General features: G+C 39.3%; 1 protein-coding gene across 1 annotated transcript in view; it reads left to right on the top strand.

The window, feature by feature from the left end:
- LOC107739294 (cadherin-4-like) overlaps nucleotides 1–5,660 on the top strand; it is a 238,594-nt gene that overhangs the window by 186,646 nt on the left and 46,288 nt on the right. The window lies entirely within an intron of this gene.

Here is a 5,660-nt window from a genome sequence, read left to right as displayed (position 1 = left end):
CTGGGCATCTCAATATAGGAGCAGACATCCTGTCGAGGCAGGGGCCGAGGCCCGGGGAATGGAGACTTCACCCTTAGGTGGTGAAGCAGATATAGAGAGTTTTTGGCCAGGCTCAGATGGACCCGTTTGCGACTCGAGAGACATCGCACTGTGTCCCCTCTGGTTCTCTCTGACTCATCCAGCTCCTCTCGGACTGGACGCTATGGTACAGATGTGGCCGAGGCTTCGTCTGTACGCCTTTTTCCCCGATCACTCTGCTCCCGGGAGTTCTGGAGAGAGTGTGCCAGGATTGACCCACTCCACCTTGAAAGTCTACGTGCCGGTGGCCAGTCAGTGGGCAGACACCCCCTAGTTACACGTTTCCTCCACGGTGCGCGTGCGCTGAGGCCTCTGGCCAGAGAAGCTTATGCTAAGCGGTGGATCAGGATGCTTTTTCATAGCCTCAAGTCCTCTGATCTCCCCTCACCTTCAGGGGTCAAGACTCACTCCTTCTGAAGTTGGCCTTCGGGACGCTGTGGGATGTCCCCGCCTACTTTGTCAGGTGCCTTCCTGCATTCTGCGCCACTCCTGGCTCCTTTCTCTCGCCTTAGCTGTGCTCTTCCACACTAGGCAGGGATTGGTAAGTCTGGCCGCGTGGACATACTCGTTCCCAAAGCATTTCTGACGCAGCTCGAGTTCCTGAAGGAGAACGTCTCCAGGTTACGAATGTAAACATGGTTCCCTGAGGGAATGAGACGCTGCGTCTCAGTGCCATACTTCCGGCATCCCTATGAGCGCTTGCTTCATTCCTATAAGCTGACGCCGGTTCCACTGCACATGCTTTTATAGCTTCCTGGTCGCAACGTCACCCGCCCACGGCGTCTCGCCCATCTATTGGACTGATTTCATATGTGATTCAGAGCATGGTCACGCTGGGGGCGTTCCCGAAGCGTTTCCGATGCAGCGTCTCGTTTCCTCTGGGAACCATGGTTACATTCGTAACCTGGAGACGTTTTGCACCAAGCTCAATTAAAGTAGTTTCACTAAAGCATGCTACTCCTTTGAAAAAGTAGTTACGCTACTAAGGCTAACAAAAGTAACTACAGCTTCATTTAAATATTTGACTATTCAACATTATAATTTAAGCAGAAACATATTTTTTGCGGTCACATTGAGGGTTTAAATGAATTACAGGGTTCCCACAACTTCTGACCATGACTTTTCTAGTTATTCATGACTACTGAATGAGGTTTTTACAAATCTTTTTTAAAGCAATAGCAATGCAAAGACCATTTTCTGCTCTAGTCTAGTCTGTATAAATACTGTATAGCATACTGTAACTAGCAAAACTGATATTCACTGTTGAAGTTTCCTTGACTTTTCCATGACTTTTTCAGATTTTAATTTCAGTAACTTTTCACTTCTCTGTGTGAATTTTTCCAGGGTTGGCATTTTTTTTATGCTCTGTGAAAACATGAACAAATATAATTACACTGAGTACAACTAGGAAAAATATAATACCCCTAATTTAAGCAGAAAAAGTAGTAATGAACAGCATCATTTAACTGTTCTAAATGCATTACTATATTTACTATAATAAAGAAGACCTGGACTTAAACTTTTATTTCTCTATAACTATTTTTAATGCAACAACTACACTGTAAATTTCAATCTGTTAACGTAAAAAATCTTGCAAACAAAATCTAGTTAAGGTTACTTAGTATATTCAAGTTTTCATATGTTGACTTCTGAGTAAACTTGAATATATTGAGAAACCTTAACTAGATTTTTCTAAAGCAACAAGATTTGTTCCAAGTAACATTAAAATTTTTAAAGTATGAAAAAACATTGTAGTTCCTGTACAATGACAGTAAGAGCTTCATTTGACTTAAATGTGACATAATTTTGTTGAAAAAAGTATTGTGTTACTGGAAAAGATGCACTATTTTAAAAACTACTGTCAAACTACTGCAAAAAAAGAAAATGTAGTTAATAGTGTCACTACTTGTAAAGAATTACTCCACGGCACTGGTGCCAATCCGTCACCTGACTCCATTTACTCTCTTGAAAGGGGCTCTGATAAAAACTCTCCCAGGACCGTAAAGTTCACCAGAAAAAGGCAGAAGTCACTCTGAACCTGCCCTAGAAACACAGCATTTATCTCCAACATGGTATCTGTAGAAAGAGCACGTTCCTCTCGTGCTAGCCATCTTCCCCCTATTCACCCTGCACTCGCTGTAATTCTACAACTAACGAGTGGGAGGAAGATTTCAAAAATTGCTTTTTGTCCTTCAGATGACTCAATCAAGCCCAGTGGACTTAACGAGGGCACAATCATCATTTATTCAATTTAGTATTCTAAAGAACATTCATTAAACAGGGAGTTTGGGGGGCCGGGGTTTCAAACGTGACAAATTTTCAGTGAATTTTAAAGAGACTTTTAAATGTACAAGGGACCTTACCTCCTTCCCTCTGGGATATTTAAGCAGATGTGTCATCGGGATGGCTCGAGCAGCGAATGTCGATTCATCTGAATCAGAAAGTTGGATATTCTAGGTGTGTGTTCATGGTGCACCACGGCTGCTGAATTATTGAGCAGAAAAACTCTCTTTGATCCATGCTATGTAGCCAACATACCAATCTCTTACCTGTCAGCCTCCCAGAAAGCCATTCATTTTTCAAATGTTTGGAAGGAGGATGCTAGGATGTATGTTATTTTTCCTACCGCAAGAAATTTTCAATCCCTTTCAGGCTCTAAATTGATATGTAGCAGCCATGTTCTTAGCCGAATACAAAGAACTATTTCTGGGATTTCAGATTTGATTGGCAGTTCATGCAGGAAAGTAGTAAGATGAAGAAGAAAAAAAAATCCTCAACTTTGATTCCTGGCTTTTTGTCTATTCGAAAAACCTTGATGTTGAATGCAGGCTTGAGCTGTACTGAAAGCTACCAGGAATACATTTTATTACCAAATCAATATACTGAGTTTCAATGTCCTGAGCGGCATATCTCTTAGATGTTTTTAGCCTCCGTTTAAATAGAAAGAGAACTTTACCAATGCATGAGAGTGGGAGAGCGAGGTTCAGATATTGCACTGAAAGGTCATGTGTGGGAGTTCAGTGTCTGAGTGAAATGAAGAGATAGCCATCACGCTCAGTCTGCGGAATACGTTATGCAAAAAAGGACTGTAGCAAGCTCACCAGTCATTTCACTTTCACGCATGGTTTTCAGACCCACGGCTCACGAAATGGGTAGGCGGGGGTGTGGGGTTTATATCCCGTGACTCAAACGCGTCAGGGTTTACATTTGATTGCTTCAGCACAAAATCCCCTCACATCAAATGTCTTGCGCATCGCAAAGCCCAGTGACACACAGAAACATGGTCATAATTTCAAATCTAGTGATATTTCATGAAGTGTTGCCTCGCTTGAAAGTGGAGATAGTTATGTGGGCACATAAACACATCTCCTCCTCCTGAAAGATATCTCCACTCTGCTCTCATTTTTTTCAGTCGTATTCCTGTTTACCAAGAAGCCAGTGCACTAAAATTTGTAAGGGTGGGTATTAAATAATGAAGCCGGAGGTGTAAACAAAAAAGAAAAAAAAGACACTTTGCAATGCAGAAATGCATTTCTATATTTATGTGTCAGTTGATGCACAAATACATTGCAGTTTTTGTAAGTGCATTTAGTTAACAAAATTATATCAAATTTTATATATTATTGTTATTATATAATTATTATTATATACAGTATTTATTGTACCAATGCTCTTTCCTTGCACATTTGTACAGATGCCAGTAAACAAATGTCAGTCAAACCAGTTATGTTTTGATTACTATCTTCTTTTTGTTGGTTCTATGATAAGTTTATCACTTTTTAGAAAATAGAATGACCAGAACAATTTAATTTTTATAATTTTCTTTTGTAATTTTTTTTTATTAAATAACGCATCAATGCCATTTATTATATTACACATTTAATTTCCCATATGCGTTAATGAACACGTTAATTATGACAGCCTCAATTTTTCATAGTTCCCCAATATTATGGTCCTCAAACTTATTACCTGCTTAAACTGTTAATTATACTGAAATTATTATTAATATCTCTAGTCTAATAGCATGCTTTTTATGTAAGTATGTCTGATCCACTTAGAATGAAAAGATGAGGCCATAAACTCTGTTTTGATGTTTTTATAGGACAAGCTTTTTGTTACATAAACAGTATAAACATGCTTCAATAAAATCTGTTATTATCGCACTTTTGATGAGAAGAACCATTGTGAGAAACATCCTCTGTCAAACCAAAAGCATCAAACAGATTGATATCCAGATGTTTAATGTCCCACGGTTCTGCAACATGTTTCTTGCTTCAATGCAAGAGAGAGGGAAAACAGAAGAGGGAAACGTCTATCGCATTGAGCCATGCCATGGTTAATGATGCCAGATAGAAATATGGGAGACAGAAAAGTGATGGATGGGGGAAGAACGAGAGAGGATTGTGTATGCATCTGTTCTTTACATCAAACAGAGTTTGGAAGAAAAAAATACGAAGATGAGGGTTTCATATGTGGCAATGATCCAGCTTCAATTAAAAGTAGGCCAGAAATGTCACTTTTCTACTCATTATGTCAGTCAGTCATTGAATGAAAGTACATACAGTATGACTTTTTTTATCTGAAGTGTGTCATTTCTGTGACAAAGCAGCATAATTGGAATTGCTAAAATAATGCCTGTTTTTAGGTTTCTCCCATTGGCCATGGCCATATACCCACATTTCACTGCATGTGGTTTTATAAGCACCAGTGTTTTCAGAGAAATCAGTACTGATTTTCTTAGTAGTGTCCTCGTGTCCAGACTGTCCACTCTTTTTGTAGTTGTCTCTGCCCATAAAGACTGAGATTGAAAGTACTATAACAGAAAAATATACACATCAACTTTAATAAACAATCCAATGTTGCTTTATCATTCTGTTTTCTTTATTCTCAGGCATTTTGAGACACTTTGAATGGCAGGCAATTGTCACGCAGCTGAGAGAAAGTGTCTACTAAAGCATTATCATTGTGATCAATGACCCAGTTCACTTGGCATCCAACTGTCAAGTATCAATCCGTGATGCTGAATACTATTTACTCTTTAGGAAGTAACAGTGGCTTGACTTTGATTAATAAGCAAGCATTTGACTTCACATGTCACTGCCACATTATCTATTGTACATTTTTTTAAATTTCCTGATGCTACCGAAGGCTAAAGATTGGATCGGTTGTGCACAGGGCCGGATTTACCTCTTTTTGTGACATAGGCAAAACAAATTTTTGGGCCCCCCTTCCCTATAAATATAATAGGCCTAATATTACCACCCAAGCAAACAAAAATATTTCTTAATCAGCTGACACTGTTACAGTGTTTTCTATCGCAATAAGCGCTTGCGTTGAATGTAGTTCTTAATTTGTTTGAGAACTGAGAAAGACCATTCCATTAATAGGCACTGTATAAGATATATAACCACATATAACCACTTCAGGAGTTCATTATTACTCTAATAATTTTAACGGCCTGGAGACACAGTCACACATCAGTTGTTCAGGGCTGTGTTTCCCAAAAGCATCGGAAGCTTAAGTTGATTTTAGCTCCATTGGTTTCAATGGGTCTACGATGTACTTAAGCTTACGATGCTTTT

This window comes from Sinocyclocheilus rhinocerous, unplaced genomic scaffold (assembly GCF_001515625.1).
Source record: "Sinocyclocheilus rhinocerous isolate Xijiao unplaced genomic scaffold, SAMN03320098_v1.1 scaffold14, whole genome shotgun sequence".
NCBI classification, from domain to species: domain Eukaryota; kingdom Metazoa; phylum Chordata; class Actinopteri; order Cypriniformes; family Cyprinidae; genus Sinocyclocheilus; species Sinocyclocheilus rhinocerous.
Note: the sequence above shows the minus strand (reverse complement) of the source record. Positions and strands in the feature narration are given on the sequence as shown.